General features: G+C 42.3%; 1 protein-coding gene across 1 annotated transcript in view; it reads left to right on the top strand.

Annotated features, from left to right (window-relative positions):
* The window catches only part of LOC114326786 (5-hydroxytryptamine receptor 1-like), a 2,054,074-nt gene that overhangs the window by 399,787 nt on the left and 1,635,301 nt on the right, over nt 1-18,986 (top strand). The window lies entirely within an intron of this gene.

Below are 18,986 nucleotides of genomic sequence, written 5' to 3'. Positions count from 1 at the left end.
CGACATCCCAATGAGGTCAGCCAAGACTATGTCGACAATACAGCGTCGAACTATTGGTTGACAGCAGGAAAGATGTTCCCTGAAACGGAGGGTTCATTACTGGCCATTCAGGATCAGGTTATACCAACCAGAAATTACCTGAAATATATCATCAAAGACCCTCAGGTTCAAAACGACAGATGCCGATATGGATGTCAAGCCCAAGAAACCATCCAACATCTTACAGGGGGCTGCCAGGCATTTGCTGCAACTGAATACAAGGAACGGCATGACGCAGTTGGAAAAATACTTCATCAAGAGATAGCTATCAAGCTGGGACTTCTCCAAACGGACCATCTCCCGTATTATCAATACGCCCCCGAGAGTATGCTTGAGGATGGCAACTACAAGCTATACTGGGACCGCACTGTGCTCACAGACCAAACAGTGGCACATAATAGACCAGATCTCGTACTAGTTAATAAATTAACAAGACAAACAACACTAATTGATGTGGCGATACCTAACAAAAATAACCTACGTAGTAAATTTACTGAAAAGATCGCCAAGTACAGAGATCTGGAAATTCAAATACGAAGACAATGGAGAATGCAAAGTACCCAGACGATACCTATTATTATGTCTACTACTGGAGTCATTCCGAAGAACCTCCTCGAAAGCATAAAAAGGCTGGGTCTAAATGAACATATTTACAAGACCATGCAGAAAGCTGTACTACTCGCAACGGCCAGATGTGTACGAAAATTTCTGGGAGATACACCTGCATACCAAGTCACCTAGGGCTCGATAACACGGAAAGAGTCCCACCAGAGCTCAATCCTTTTGATACCGTAGGTATCTGGGATGAGTCAATTTTCCCCTTAGAGGGAGTGTGAGCCGTATGGCTAAATCTGGATAATAATAATAATAATGGCAGGGTGTTGAGGAGGCGGGCCCCTGTCATACAATCAGCTACAGCCCAACCACAACCACAACCACAAGCGAGCCAAACAACAACAAGAGCTCCACCCGCCGAAGGTGCTGCGCTGGATCATCAGCCGGCGCTCACTCAAGCGGGACGACCGAGGCAGCGCATGAAATGGACTGTGTCCATTAATGAAAACATTTTGCGCTTCTACTACAAGGTGACAAACCTCGGTCAAGAAACAATCGGCTACCGACAACAGCTGTATGCCGAATTTTGCAGGACATACCCAGATATTCAAGTATCGGAGCAACGAGTATCAGACCAATACCGGGTAATTATAAGAAACAACCTTATCCCAGAGGCTAGACGCAATACCATCAGAAGCGAAGTCGAACGGGAGATTCAGAACGATGTTGTAATTGAAGATCAAGTCCCTGTTGAAGTTCATGAGCAGATTCCTGAGCTTGCTATACAAGAAACTCAACCTGACAATACAGAGCAGGAAAACAACGAGTTACGTGATAACCTAGTAAGCGAAATGGCACGTGCGGTACAGGAGTTTAATGGAACAAACCCACTCAGCAGACCACCGCTACCACGAATAAACTCTTGTAAGAAACTAGGTGCGCTGTTACAAATTGTGAACACTGAAGTCCTACCCAATTATGTCGCAGAAGCCCACACATTAGAATATTTGCACATGCTAATCTACTGTGCAGCAACAGCAATTGCTAATGTAATGGGCGTTAAGATCAGAACACGACGGGGTACTAATAACGAAAGAACTGGTAACAGAATTGCACCTTGGGAAAAAAGACTGCTCGGAAAGATTGAATTACTACGTAAGGATATTGGTATAGTCACAGAATACATACGAGGTGTAACAAGTAGAAAAGTCATCAGGAGAGCTGAAGAAATAATGCTGAGTACCGCAAGACACTCAAGATATGATCCAGAAAACAACACAGCCCACCAGTGTCTGGATACATTAAAACAAAAACTCTCCGTTTATTCAGGGCGAATAAGGAGGTACAAAGTTAGTAACAACCGCAAAAGCGACAATGCTCTTTTTGAGAGTTCTGAGAAGGCGTTCTATCGAAAACTCTATTCCACTGTAGAACGTGTCGATAAGAATTACCCAAGCCAAGAAGAAATTCATGAGTTTTGGGGAAATCAACTTTCCACACCAGCTGCTCTTAACAACAATGCTGGATGGATAGAAAATACGACACAGAACTGCCAACACTACATTACTACCCTTTACGAACCCTTCACTACTGAAGAGGTCTCAAATATCATCAAAGAGCTTCATAACTGGAAATCTCCTGGACAAGATGGAGTTCAAAACTTTTGGCTCAAGAAGTTTTGGAGTGTTCATGAATGCTTATCATCATTAATTAATCATGTTATTTCTAATCCGCAGGATATACCAGCATTCCTAACTCAGGGTACCACTTATTTAATACCGAAGGATCAAAATAACACCCAAGATCCAGCCAAATACCGCCCAATTACTTGTCTTCCAACTTTGTATAAATTGGTCACATCCTGTGTAGCCCGGCGTATCTACCAACACTGTGCTCTGAACAATATCATAGAACCTCAACAGAAAGGATGCGCTAAGGGTTCCATGGGATGCAAAGAACAACTCATCATCGACTCAGTCATTTCTAACCAGGCATATTCCAAAAAGAGGAATCTTTTTACTGCCTTCATTGATTACAAGAAGGCCTTTGATTCAGTGCCGCATGAATGGCTTATAGATATATTGAGAATATATAAAGTCGATGATAATATAGTGACCTTTTTAGAGCATATAATGACAGAGTGGAAAACTAGAATTCACCTTCAAATACCTGGTGAAATTAACATCGAAACTGAAAATATCGCAATCAGCCGGGGCCTGTTTCAAGGAGATTCGTTGAGTCCTCTGTGGTTCTGTCTAGCTATGAACCCACTATCTCAGCTATTGAACTCCACAGACGCAGGTTTTAGCATCAAAAATAACAACAATGTGGTGGCGAAGCTTAATCATTTATTGTACATGGATGATTTGAAATTAATGGCTTCCACTCGAAAGCAACTCGATGAGATGCTAAAAACTGTAGAAACTTTTTCTAATGATATTAGTATGCACTTCGGACTAGACAAGTGCCGTATTTTAAATATAGTCAGAGGAAAAGTACAGCCCGGAGGATTCGATATGCAAAATGGCCAGAACATCGAGGCCATGGGTGAAAACGATATGTATAAATATCTTGGAGTAAAGCAAGCGCGGAAAATTGACCATAAACAAATGAAAACAGAGATAACTACAGAGTTTATACGAAGGGTAAAACAGCTGCTTCGCTCACAACTTAACAGTAGAAATTTGTTTAAGGCACTAAACACCTATGCATGTTCCGCGCTTAGCTATTCGTTTGGCATTGTTAAGTGGACAAAAACGGACATAGAGAATCTTCAGCGAAAAGTAAGAACACACCTCACAAAGGCACAAAAACACCATCCTAAAAGTGCAGTAGAAAGAACAACATTACCACGGAATCTAGGAGGAAGAGGACTTATGGATATAGGTGAGCAATTAGATAAACAAATTGCTAATTTAAGAAATTATTTTCAGTTGCAAGCTGAGACATCTACTTTACATCGCGCTATTTGCGCAGTAGATGACACAACACCGATCAAACTGAGGGAACCAGAAATACGCATAAACCACCTCACTAAAGACGAAAAAATGCGCACCTGGATGGGTAAACCTCTGCACGGGCGACATCCCAATGAGGTCAGCCAAGTCTATGTCGACAATACAGCGTCGAACTATTGGTTGACATCAGGAAAGATGTTCCCTGAAACGGAGGGTTCATTACTGGCCATTCAGGATCAGGTTATACCAACCAGAAATTACCTGAAATATATCGTCAAAGACCCTCAGGTTCAAAACGACAGATGCCGATATGGTTGTCAAGCCCAAGAAACCATCCAACATATTACAGGGGGCTGCCAGGCATTTGCTGCAACTGAATACAAGGAACGGCATGATGCAGTGGGAAAAATCCTCCATCAGGAGATAGCTATCAAGCTGGGACTTCTCCAAACGGACCATCTCCCGTATTATCAATACGTCCCTGAGAGTATGCTTGAGGATGGCAACTACAAGCTATACTGGGACCGCACTGTTCTCACAGACCAAACAGTGGCACATAATAGACCAGATCTTGTACTAGTTAATAAATTAACAAAACAAACAACACTAATTGATGTGGCGATACCTAACAACAATAATCTACGTAGTAAATTTACTGAAAAGATCGCCAAGTACAGAGATCTGGAAATTCAAATACGAAGGCAATGGAGAATGCAAAGTACCCAGACGATACCGATTATCATGTCTACTACTGGAGTCATTCCGAAGACCCTCCTCGAAAGCATCAAAAAGCTGGGTCTGAATGAACATCTTTATAAGACCATGCAGAAAGCTGTACTACTCGCGACGGCCAGAAGTGTACGAAAATTTTTGGGAGATACACCTGCATTCCAAGTCACCTAGGGCTCGATAACACGGAAAGAGTCCCACCAGAGCTCAATCCTTTTGATACCGTAGGTATCTGGGATGAGTCAATTTTCCCCTTAGAGGGAGTGTGAGCCGTATGGCTAAATCTGAATAATAATAATAATCATAATAATAATCATAACTACGAACCATTCACGACTGAAGAAGTCTCAAATGTCATCAAAGAGCTTCATAACTGGAAATCTCCTGGACCAGACGGAGTTCAGAACTTCTGGCTTAAAAAGTTTTGGAGTATTCATGAGTGCTTATCAACATTAATTAATCATGTTATTTCTAATCCGCAGGAATTACCATCATTTCTAACTCAGGGAACTACTTATTTAATACCCAAGGATCAAAATAACACCCAAGATCCATCCAAGTACCGCCCAATTACTTGTCTTCCAACTTTGTATAAATTGGTCACATCCTGTGTAACCCGGCGTATCTACCAACACTGTGCTCTAAACAATATCATAGAGCCTCAACAGAAAGGATGCGCTAAGGGTTCCATGGGTTGCAAAGAACAGCTTATCATCGACTCAGTCATTTCTAACCAGGCATTCACTAAAAAAAGGAACCTTTTTACTGCTTTTATTGACTATAAAAAGGCCTTTGATTCAGTACCGCATGAATGGCTAATAGATATATTGAAAATATACAAAGTAGATGATAACATAGTGACCTTTTTAAGGCATATAATGAGAGATTGGAAGACTAAAATTCACCTCCAAATACCTGGTGAAAACAATATCGAAACCGAAAATATCACAATCAACCGGGGCCTATTTCAAGGAGACTCGTTGAGTCCATTGTGGTTCTGTTTAGCTTTGAACCCCCTTTCCCAACTATTAAACTCCACTGACTCAGGTTTTAGCATTAAAAGCAATAATACTGTGGTAGCGAAGCTCAATCATCTGCTGTATATGGATGATTTGAAATTAATGGCTTCCACTCGAGAACATCTAGAAGAGATGCTAAAAACTGTAGAAACATTTTCTAATGATATTAGTATGCAGTTCGGTCTAGACAAGTGCCGTGTTTTGAATATAGTCAGAGGAAAGGTACAGCCCGGTGGATTCGATATGCAAAATGGCCAGAACATCGAGGCCATGGGCGAAAACGATATGTACAAATATCTTGGAGTAAAGCAGGCGCGGAAAATTGACCATAAGCAAATGAAAACTGAGATAACTACTGAGTTTATAAGAAGGGTAAAACAGCTGCTTCGTTCACAGCTTAACAGTAAAAATTTGTTTAAGGCACTAAACACCTACGCTTGTTCCGCGCTTAGCTATTCATTTGGTATTGTTAAGTGGACAAAAACGGATATAGAAAATCTTCAGCGAAAAGTACGAACACACCTCACAAAGGCACAAAAACACCACCCTAAAAGTGCAGTGGAACGAACGACATTACCCCGGTATTTAGGAGCAAGAGGACTTATGGATATAGGTGAGCAATTAGACAAACAAATTGCTAATTTAAGAACTTATTTTCAGATGCAGGCTGAGACATCTACTCTACATCGCGCTATCTGCGCAGTAGATGACACAACACCGATCAAACTGAGGGAAGCAGAACTGCGCATAAACCACCTTACTAAGGACGAAAAAGTGCGCGCCTGGATGGGTAAACCTTTGCACGGGCGACATCCCAATGAGGTCAGCCAAGATTATGTCGACAATATAGCGTCGAACTACTGGTTGACATCAGGAAAGATGTTCCCTGAAACGGAGGGTTCATTACTGGCCATTCAGGATCAGGTTATACCAACCAGAAACTACCTGAAATATATCATAAAAGACCCTCAGGTTCAAAACGACAGATGCCGATATGGATGTCAAGCCCAAGAAACCATCCAACATCTTACAGGGGGCTGCCAGGCATTTGCTGCAACTGAATACAAGGAACGGCATGACGCAGTGGGAAAGATCCTTCATCAAGAGATAGCTATCAAGCTGGGACTTCTCCAAACGGACCATCTCCCGTATTATCAATACGTCCCTGAGAGTATGCTTGAGGATGGCAACTACAAGCTATACTGGGACCGCACTGTGCTCACAGACCAAACAGTGGCACATAATAGACCAGATCTCGTACTAGTTAATAAATTAACAAGACAAACAACACTAATTGATGTGGCGATACCTAACAACAATAATCTACGTAGTAAATTCACTGAAAAGATCGCCAAGTACAGAGATCTAGAAATTCAAATACGAAGGCAATGGAGAATGCAAAGTACCCAGACGATACCTATTGTTATATCTACTACTGGAGTCATTCCGAAGAACCTCCTCGAAAGCATAAAAAGGCTGGGTCTAAATGAACATCTTTACAAGACCATGCAGAAAGCTGTACTACTCGCAACGGCCAGATGTGTACGAAAATTTTTGGGAGATACACCTGCATACCAAGTCACCTAGGGCTCGATAACACGGAAAGAGTCCCACCAGAGCTCAATCCTTTTGATACCGTAGGTATCTGGGATGAGTCAATTTTCCCCTTAGAGGGAGTGTGAGCCGTATGGCTAAATCTGGATAATAATAATCATCAAAGAGCTTCATAACTGGAAATCTCCTGGACCAGACGGAGTTCAAAACTTTTGGCTCAAGAAGTTTTGGAGTACTCATGAATGCTTATCAACACTAATTAATCATGTTATTTCTAATCCGCAGGATATACCATCATTCCTAACTCAGGGAACCACTTATTTAATACCGAAGGATCAAAATAACACCCAAGATCCAGCAAAATATCGCCCAATTACTTGTCTTCCAACTTTGTATAAATTGGTCACATCCTGTGTAGCCCGGCGTATCTACCAACACTGTGCTCTGAACAATATCATAGAGCCTCAACAGAAAGGATGCGCTAAGGGTTCCATGGGTTGCAAAGAACAACTTATCATCGACTCAGTCATTTCTAATCAAGCATATTCCAAAAAGAGGAACCTATTTACTGCTTTTATTGATTACAAGAAGGCCTTTGATTCAGTGCCGCATGAATGGCTTATAGATATATTGAGAATATATAAAGTCGATGATAATATAGTGACCTTTTTACAACATATAATGACAGAGTGGAAAACTAGAATTCACCTTCAAATACCTGGTGAAAGTAACATCGAAACTGAAAATATCGCAATCAGCCGGGGCCTGTTTCAAGGAGATTCGTTGAGTCCTCTGTGGTTCTGTCTAGCTATGAACCCACTATCTCAGCTATTGAACTCCACAGATGCAGGTTTTAGCATCAAAAATAACAACAATGTGGTGGCGAAGCTTAATCATTTATTGTACATGGATGATTTGAAATTAATGGCTTCCACTCGAGACCAACTCGACGAGATGCTAAAAACTGTAGAAACTTTTTCTAATGATATTAGTATGCACTTTGGACTAGACAAGTGCCGTATTTTAAATATAGTCAGAGGAAAAGTACAGCCCGGAGGATTCGATATGCAAAATGGCCAGAACATCGAGGCCATGGGTGAAAACGATATGTATAAATATCTTGGAGTAAAGCAGGCGCGGAAAATTGACCATAAACAAATGAAAACAGAGATAACTACTGAGTTTATACGAAGGGTAAAACAGCTGCTTCGCTCACACCTTAACAGTAGAAATTTGTTTAAGGCACTAAACACCTACGCATGTTCCGCGCTTAGCTACTCATTTGGTATTGTTAAGTGGACAAAAACAGATATAGATGCTCTTCAGCGAAAAGTGCGAACACACCTCACAAAGGCACAAAAACACCATCCTAAAAGTGCAGTAGAAAGAACAACATTACCACGGAATCTAGGAGGAAGAGGACTTATGGATATAGGTGAGCAATTAGATAAACAAATTGCTAATTTAAGAACTTATTTTCAGATGCAGGCTGAGACATCTACTCTTCATCGCGCTATCTGCGCAGTAGATGACACAACACCGATCAAACTGTGGGAACCAGAAATGCGCATAAACCACCTTACTAAGGACGAAAAAGTGCGCGCCTGGATGGGTAAACCTCTGCACGGGCGGCATCCCAATGAGGTCAGCCAAGATTACGTCGACAATATAGCGTCGAACTACTGGTTGACATCAGGAAAGATGTTCTCTGAAACGGAAGGTTCATTACTGGCCATTCAGGATCAGGTTATACCAACGAGAAATTACCTGAAATATATCATCAAAGACCCTCAGGTTCAAAACGACAGATGCCGATATGGATGTCAAGCCCAAGAAACCATCCAACATCTTACAGGGGGCTGCCAGGCATTTGCTGCAACTGAATACAAGGAACGGCATGACGCAGTGGGAAAAATCCTTCATCAAGAGATAGCTATCAAGCTGGGACTTCTCCAAACGGACCATCTCCCGTATTATCAATACGTCCCTGAGAGTATGCTTGAGGATGGCAACTACAAGCTATACTGGGACCGCACTGTGCTCACAGACCAAACAGTGGCACACAATAGACCAGATCTCGTACTAGTTAATAAATTAACAAGACAAACAACACTAATTGATGTGGCGATACCTAACAACAATAATCTACGTAGTAAATTCACTGAAAAGATCGCCAAGTACAGAGATCTAGAAATTCAAATACGAAGGCAATGGAGAATGCAAAGTACCCAGACGATACCGATTATCATGTCTACTACTGGAGTCATTCCGAAGACCCTCCTCGAAAGCATAAAAAAGCTGGGTCTGAATGAACATCTTTATAAGACCATGCAGAAAGCAGTACTACTCGCAACAGCCAGATGTGTACGGAAATTTTTGGGAGATACACCTGCGTACCAAGTCACCTAGGGCTCGATAACACGGAAAGAGTCCCACCAGAGCTCAATCCTTTTGATACCGTAGGTATCTGGGATGAGTCAATTTTCCCCTTAGAGGGAGTGTGAGCCGTATGGCTAAATCTGGATAATAATAATAATTCCTGTGGGAGTTTTTTGTCAGTTCTTCTATCAGGCGCGGCCCCCTGCGAATGGGGGATGCTTTCTGGGTATTCGTAGCGCCAATACCCAGAGAGTAGCAGGGATACTTGCCGTGGAACAAAAACTGACACCTGGCAGTAGGTATAAAATGCACACCCATGAGAATGGAGATAAATAATGTATGTTTAGGATCGCTGCCTGGGGATCGCCAGGGCACGTCTGGAGCCGGCGCTGGACGTGACAGCATGCGGGACGTCGGTGGCAGGGTGTTGAGGAGGCGGGCCCCTGTCATACAATCAGCTACAGCCCAACCACAACCACAACCCCAAGTGAGCCAAACAACAACAAGAGCTCCACCCGCTGAAGGTGCTGCGCTGGATCATCAGCCGGCGCTCACTCAAGCGGGACGACCGAGGCAGCGCATGAAATGGACTGTGTCCATTAATGAAAACATTTTGCGCTTCTATTACAAGGTGACAAACCTCGGTCAAGAAACAATCGGCTACCGACAACAGCTGTATGCCGAATTTTGCAGGACGTACCCAGATATTCAAGTATCGGAGCAAAGAGTATCAGATCAATACCGGGTAATCATAAGGAACAACCTTATCCCAGAGACTAGACGCAATTCGATCAAAAGCGAAGTCGAACGGGAGATTAATAACCAAGAACAAGTTTTAGATCAAGTCCCTAATGAAATCCTCGATGAGCAGACTCCTGAGATTCCCATGCCAGAAACTCAACCTGATAATACACAGCAGGAAAACAACGAGTTGCGCGATAGTCTGGCAAACGAAATGGCTCGTGCCGTACAAGAGTTTAATGGAACAAACCCACTTAACAGACCACCGCTACCACGAATAAACTCTTGTAAGAAACTAGGTGCGCTGTTACAAATTGTGAACACTGAAGTCCTACCGAACTATGTCGTAGAAGCTCACACGTTGGAATATTTGCATATGCTAATCTACTGTGCAGCAACAGCAATTGCCAATGTAATGGGCGTTAAGATCAGAACACGACGGGTTACTAACAACGAAAGAACTGGTAACAGAATTGCACCCTGGGAAAAAAGACTGCTCGGAAAGATCGAATTATTACGTAGGGATATTGGTATAGTCACAGAATACATACGAGGTGTAACAAGTATAAAAGTCATCAGAAAAGCTGAAGAAATAATGCTGACTACCGCAAGACACTCAAGATATGATCCAGAAAACAACACAGCCCTTCAGTGTCTGGATACATTAAAACAAAAGCTCTCTGTTTATTCAGGACGACTAAGGAGGTACAAAGTTAGTAACAACCGCAAAAGCGACAATGCTCTTTTTGAAAGTTCTGAAAAGGCGTTCTATCGAAAACTCAATTCCACTGTAGAAAGTGTCGATAAGACTTACCCAAGCCAAGAAGAAATTCATGAGTTTTGGGGAAATCAACTTTCCACGCCAGCTGCTCTTAACAACAATGCTGGATGGATAGAAGATACGACACAGAACTGCCAACACTACATTACCACCCTTTACGAACCCTTCACTACTGAAGAAGTCTCAAATACCATCAAAGAGATTCATAACTGGAAATCTCCTGGACCAGACGGAGTTCAAAACTTTTGGTTCAAGAAGTTTTGGGGTGTTCATGAATGCTTATCAACACTAATTAATCATGTTATTTCTAATCCGCAGGATATACCATCATTCCTAACTCAGGGAACCACTTATTTAATTCCGAAGGATCAAAATAACACCCAAGATCCAGCCAAATACCGCCCAATTACTTGTCTTCCAACTTTGTATAAATTGGTCACATCCTGTGTAGCCCGGCGTATCTACCAACACTGTGCTCTGAATAATATCATAGAGCCTCAACAGAAAGGATGCGCTAAGGGTTCCATGGGTTGCAAAGAACAACTCATCATCGACTCAGTCATTTCTAACCAGGCATATTCCAAAAAGAGGAATCTTTTTACTGCCTTCATTGATTACAAGAAGGCCTTTGATTCAGTGCCGCATGAATGGCTTATAGATATATTGAGAATATATAAAGTCGATGATAATATAGTGACATTTTTAGAGCATATAATGACTGAGTGGAAGACTAGAATTCACCTTAAAATACCTGGTGAAAATAACATCGAAACTGAAAATATCGCAATCACCCGGGGCCTGTTTCAAGGAGACTCGTTGAGTCCACTGTGGTTCTGTCTAGCTATGAACCCACTATCTCAGCTATTGAACTCCACAGACGCAGGTTTTAGCATCAAAAATAACAACAATGTGGTGGCGAAGCTTAATCATTTATTGTATATGGATGATTTGAAATTAATGGCTTCCACTCGAAACCAACTCGATGAGATGCTAAAAACTGTAGAAACTTTTTCCAATGATATTAGCATGCACTTCGGCCTAGACAAGTGCCGTGTTTTGAATATAGTCAGAGGAAAGGTACAGCCCGGTGGATTCGATATGCAAAATGGCCAGAACATCGAGGCCATGGGCGAAAACGATATGTACAAATATCTTGGAGTAAAGCAGGCGCGGAAAATTGACCATAAGCAAATGAAAACAGAGATAACTACTGAGTTTATACGAAGGGTAAAACAGCTGCTTCGTTCACAGCTTAACAGTAAAAATTTGTTTAAGGCACTAAACACCTACGCTTGTTCCGCGCTTAGCTATTCATTTGGTATTGTTAAGTGGACAAAAACGGATATAGAACATCTTCAGCGGAAAGTACGAACACACCTCACAAAAGCACAAAAACACCACCCTAAAAGTGCAGTAGAACGAACGACATTACCGCGGTATTTAGGAGGCAGAGGTCTTATGGATATAGGTGAGCAATTAGATAAACAGATTGCTAATTTAAGGACTTATTTTCAGATGCAGGCTGAGTCATCTACTCTACATCGCGCTATTTGCGCAGTAGATGACACAACACCGATCAAACTGAGGGAACCAGAAATGCGCATAAACCACCTTTCTAAGGACGAAAAAGTGCGCGCCTGGATGGGTAAACCTCTGCACGGGCGACATCCCAATGAGGTCAGCCAAGATTATGTCGACAATATAGCGTCGAACTACTGGTTGACGTCAGGAAAGATGTTCCCTGAAACGGAGGGTTCATTACTGGCCATTCAGGATCAGGTTATAGCAACCAGAAATTACCTGAAATATATCATCAAAGACCCTCAGGTTCAAAACGACAGATGCCGATATGGATGTCAAGCCCAAGAAACCATCCAACATCTTACAGGGGGCTGCCAGGCATTTGCTGCAACTGAATACAAGGAACGGCATGACGCAGTGGGAAAAATCCTTCATCAAGAGATAGCTATCAAGCTGGGACTTCTCCAAACGGACCATCTCCCGTATTATCAATACGTCCCCGAGAGTATGCTTGAGGATGGCAACTACAAGCTATACTGGGACCGCACTGTGCTCACAGACCAAACAGTGGCACATAATAGACCAGATCTCGTACTAGTTAATAAATTAACAAGACAAACAACACTAATTGATGTGGCGATACCTAACAACAATAATCTACGCAGTAAATTTACTGAAAAGATCGCCAAGTACAGAGATCTGGAAATTCAAATACGAAGGCAATGGAGAATGCGAAGTACCCAGACGATACCGATTATTATGTCTACCGCTGGAGTCATTCCGAAGACCCTCCTCGAAAGCATAAAAAAGCTGGGTCTAAATGAACACCTTTATAAGACCATGCAGAAAGCTGTATTGCTCGCGACGGCAAGATGCGTACGAAAATTTCTGGGAGAAACTCCAGCATACCAAGTCACCTAGGGCTCGATAACACGGAAAGAGTCCCACCAGAGCTCAATCCTTTTGATACCGTAGGTATCTGGGATGAGTCAATTGTCCCCTTATAGGGAGTGTGAGCCGTATGGCTAAATCTGGATAATAATAATAATAACCTGTGGGAGTTTTTTGTCAGTTCTTCTATCAGGCGCGGCCCCCTGCGAATGGGGGATACTTTCTGGGTATTCGTAGCGCCAGTACCCAGAGAGTAGCAGGGATACTTGCCGTGGAACAAAAACTGACACCTGGCAGTAGGTATAAAATGCACACCCATTGATATGGAGAATTATGGTTTATGTTTAGGATCGCTGCCTGGGGATCGCCAGGGCACGTCTGGAGCCGGCGCTGGACGTGACAGCATGCGGGACGTCGGTGGCAGGGTGTTGAGGAGGCGGGCCCCTGTCACACAAACAGCTACAGCCCAACAACAAGAACAACAACCACAAGCGAGCCAAACAACAGCAAGAGCTCCACTCGCTGAAGGTGCTGCGCTGGAACATCAACCGGCGCTCACTCAAGCGGGACGACTGAGGCAGCGCATGAAATGGACTGTGTCCATCAACGAAAGCATTTTGCGCTTCTATTATAAGGTGACCAACCTCGGTCAAGAAACGATCGGCTACAGACAACAGCTGTATGCCGAATTTTGCAGGGAGTACCCAGATATTCAAGTATCGGAGCAAAGAGTATCAGATCAATACCGGGTAATCATAAGAAACAACCTTATCCCAGAGACTAGACGCAATAAGATCAAAAGCGAAGTCGAACGGGAGATTAATAACCAAGAGCTAGTTTTAGATCAAGTCCCTAATGAAATCCTTGATGAGCAGATTCCTGAGATTCCCATACCAGAAACTCAACCTGACAATACACAGCAGGAAAACAACGAGTTGCGCGATAGTCTAGAAAGCGAAATGGCTCGTGCCGTACAAGAGTTTAATGGAACAAATCCACTTAGCAGACCACCGCTACCACGAATAAACTCTTGTAAGAAACTAGGTGCGCTGTTACAAATTGTGAATACTGAAGTCCTACCCAATTATGTCGTAGAAGCCCACACATTGGAATATCTGCATATGCTAATCTACTGTGCAGCAACAGCAATTGCCAATGTAATGGGCGTTAAGATCAGAACACGACGGGGTACTAATAACGGAAGGACTGGTAACAGAATTGCACCCTGGGAAAAAAGACTTCTCGGAAAAATTGAATTACTGCGTAGGGATATTGGTCAAGTCACAGAATATATAAGAGGTGTAACAAGTAGAAAAGTCATTAAGAGAGCTGAAGAAATAATGCGGAGCACTGCAAGACACTCGAGATACGATCCAGAAAATAACAGAGCTCAACAGTGTTTGGATACATTAAAACAAAAACTCTCCGTCTATTCAGGACGATTAAGAAGGTATAAAGTTAGTAACAACCGAAAATGTGACAATGCACTTTTTGAGAACTCTGAGAAGGCGTTTTACCGAAAACTCAATTCAACCGTAGAAAGTGTCGACAAGTCTTACCCAAGCCAAGAAGAAATTCATGAGTTTTGGGGAAATCAACTTTCCACACCAGCTGCTCTTAACAACAATGCTGGCTGGATAGAAGATACGACGCACAACTGTCACCACTACGTCACTGCTAACTACGAACCATTCACGACTGAAGAAGTCTCAAATGTCATCAAAGAGCTTCATAACTGGAAATCTCCTGGACCAGACGGAGTTCAGAACTTTTGGCTTAAAAAGTTTTGGAGTATTCATGAGTGCTTATCAACATTAATTAATCATGTTATTTCTAATCCGCAGGAATTACCATCATTTCTAACTCAGGGCACTACTTATTTAATACCCAAGGATCAAAATAACACCCAAGATCCATCCAAGTACCGCCCAATTACTTGTCTTCCAACTTTGTATAAATTAGTCACATCCTGTGTAACCCGGCGTATCTACCAACACTGTGCTCTAAACAATATCATAGAGCCTCAACAGAAAGGATGCGCTAAGGGTTCCATGGGTTGCAAAGAACAGCTTATCATCGACTCAGTCATTTCTAACCAGGCATTCACTAAAAAAAGGAACCTTTTTACTGCTTTTATTGACTATAAAAAGGCCTTTGATTCAGTACCGCATGAATGGCTAATAGATATATTGAAAATATACAAAGTCGATGATAACATAGTGAACTTTTTAAGGCATATAATGAGAGATTGGAAGACTAAAATTCACCTCCAAATACCTGGTGAAAACAATATCGAAACCGAAAATATCGCAATCAACCGGGGCCTGTTTCAAGGAGACTCCTTGAGTCCACTGTGGTTCTGTTTAGCTTTGAACCCCCTTTCCCAACTATTAAACTCCACTGACTCAGGTTTTAGCATTAAAAGCAATAATACTGTAGTAGCGAAGCTCAATCATCTGTTGTATATGGATGATTTGAAATTAATGGCTTCCACTCGAGAACACCTAGAAGAGATGCTAAAAACTGTAGAAACATTCTCTAATGATATTAGTATGCGGTTTGGTCTAGACAAGTGCCGTGTTTTGAATATAGTCAGAGGAAAGGTACAGCCCGGTGGATTCGATATGCAAAATGGCCAGAACATCGAGGCCATGGATAACGATATGTACAAATATCTTGGAGTAAAGCAGGCGCGGAAAATTGACCATAAGCAAATGAAAACTGAGATAACAACTGAGTTTATAAGAAGGGTAAAACAACTGCTTCGTTCACAGCTTAACAGTAAAAATTTGTTTAAGGCACTGAACACCTACGCTTGTTCCGCGCTTAGCTATTCATTTGGTATTGTTAAGTGGACAAAAACGGATATAGAAAATCTTCAGCGAAAAGTACGAACACACCTCACAAAGGCACAAAAACACCACCCTAAAAGTGCAGTAGAACGAACGACATTACCCCGGTATTTAGGAGGAAGAGGACTTATGGATATAGGTGAGCAATTAGATAAACAGATTGCTAATTTAAGAACTTATTTTCAGATGCAGGCTGAGACATCTACTCTACACCGCGCAATCTGCGCAGTAGATGACACAACACCGATCAAACTGAGGAAACCAGAAATGCGCATAAACCACCTTACTAAGGACGAAAAACTGCGCACCTGGATGGGTAAACCTCTGCACGGGCGACATCCCAATGAGGTTAGCCAAGACTATGTCGACAATACAGCGTCGAACTATTGGTTGACATCAGGAAAGATGTTCCCTGAAACGGAGGGTTCATTACTGGCCATCCAGGATCAGGTTATACCAACCAGAAATTACCTGAAATATATCGTCAAAGACCCTCAGGTTCAAAACGACAGATGCCGATATGGATGTCAAGCCCAAGAAACCATCCAACATATTACAGGGGGCTGCCAGGCATTTGCTGCAACTGAATACAAGGAACGGCATGACGCAGTGGGAAAAATCCTTCATCAAGAGATAGCTAATAAGCTGGGACTTCTCCAAACAGACCATCTCCCGTATTATCAATACGTCCCTGAGAGTATGCTTGAGGATGGCAACTACAAGCTATACTGGGACCGCAGTGTGCTCACAGACCAAACAGTGGCACATAATAGACCAGATCTCGTACTAGTTAATAAATTAACAAGACAAACAACACTAATTGATGTGGCGATACCTAACAACAATAATCTACGTAGTAAATTTACTGAAAAGATCGCCAAGTATAGAGATCTGGAAATTCAAATACGGAGACAATGGAGAATGCAAAGTACCCAGACGATACCTATTGTTATGTCTACTACTGGAGTCATTCCGAAGACCCTCCTCGAAAGCATAAAAAAGCTGGGTCTCAATGAACATATTTATAAGACCATGCAGAAAGCTGTACTACTTGCGACGGCCAGAAGTGTAAGAAAATTTTTGGGAGATACACCTGCATTCCAAGTCACCTAGGGCTCGATAACACGGAAAGAGTCCCACCAGAGCTCAATCCTTTTGATACCGTAGGTATCTGGGATGAGTCAATTTTCCCCTCAGAGGGAGTGTGAGCCGTATGGCTAAATCATAATAATAATAATAACAACCACAACCACAACCACAAGCGAGCCAAACAACAACAAGAGCTCCACCCGCCGAAGGTGCTGCGCTGGATCATCAGCCGGCGCTCACACAAGCGGGACGACCGAGGCAGCGCATGAAATGGACTGTGTCCATCAATGAGAACATTTTGCGCTTCTACTACAAGGTGACAAACCTCGGTCAAGAAACAATCGGCTACCGACAACAGCTTTATGCCGAATTTTGCAGGACGTATCCAGATATTCAAGTATCGGAGCAACGAGTATCAGACCAATACCGGGTAATTATAAGAAACAACCTTATCCCAGAGACTAGACGCAATATCATCAGAAGCGAAGTCGAACGGGAGATTCATAACGATGTTGTAATTGAAGGTCAAGTCCCAAATGAAGTGCATGAGCAGATTCCTGAGCTTGCCATACAAGAAACTCAACCTGACAATACAGAGCAGGAAAATAACGAGCTACATGATAACCTAGTAAGCGAAATGGCACGTGCTGTACAAGAGTTTAATGGAACAAACCCACTTAGCAGACCACCGCTACCACGAATAAACTCTTGTAAGAGACTAGGTGTGCTGTTACAAATTGTGAACACTGAAGTCCTACCCAATTATGTCGTAGAAGCCCACACATTAGAGTATCTGCACATGCTAATCTACTGTGCAGCAACAGCAATTGCTAATATAATGGGCATTAAGATCAGAACACGACAGGGTACTAATAACGGAAGGACTGGTAGCAGAATTGCACCCTGGGAAAAAGACTGCTCGGAAAGATTGAATTGCTGCGTAGGGATATTGGTCAAGTCACAGAATATATACGAGGTGTAAGAAGTACAAGAGTCATCAGGAGAGCTGAAGAAATAATACGGAATACTGCAAGACACTCAAGATACGATCCAGAAAACAACACAGCCCAACAGTGCCTGGATACATTAAAACAAAGACTCTCAGTTTATTCAGGACGACTAAGAAGGTACAAAGTGAGTAACAACCGAAAATCCGACAATGCCCTTTTTGAGACTTCTGAGAAGGCGTTCTATCGAAAACTCAATTCCACCGTAGAAAATCTCGATAAGCCTTATCCAAGCCAAGAATAAATTCATGAGTTTTGGGGAAATCAACTTTCCACACCAGCTGCTCTTAACAACAATGCTGGATGGATAGAAGATACGGCACAGAACTGCCAACACTACACCACTACTCTCTACGAACCCTTCACCACTGAAGAAGTCTCAAATATCATCAAAGAGCTTCATAACTGGAAATCTCCTGGACCAGATGGAGTTCAAAACTTTTGGCTCAAGAAGTTTTGGAGTGCTCATGAATGCTTATCGACACTAATTAATTATGTTATTTCTAATCCGCAGGATATACCATCATTCCTAACTCAGGGAACCACTTATTTAATACCGAAGGATCAAAATAACACCCAAGATCCAGCAAAATACCGCCCAATTACTTGTCTTCCAACTTTGTATAAATTGGTCACATCCTGTGTAGCCCTGCGTATCTACCAACACTGTGCTCTGAACAATATCATAGAGCCTCAACAGAAAGGATGCGCTAAGGGTTCCATGGGTTGCAAAGAACAACTTATCATCGACTCAGTCATTTCTAATCAAGCATATTACAAAAAGAGGAACCTATTTACTGCTTTTATTGATTACAAGAAGGCCTTTGATTCAGTGCCGCATGAATGGCTTATAGATATATTGAAAATATATA

This window comes from Diabrotica virgifera, chromosome 2 (genome assembly GCF_917563875.1).
Source record: "Diabrotica virgifera virgifera chromosome 2, PGI_DIABVI_V3a".
In the NCBI taxonomy this organism is placed as follows: Eukaryota; Metazoa; Arthropoda; class Insecta; order Coleoptera; family Chrysomelidae; genus Diabrotica; species Diabrotica virgifera.
The sequence above is the reverse complement of the archived record's forward strand: the minus strand, read 5'-3'. Positions and strand labels throughout refer to the sequence as shown.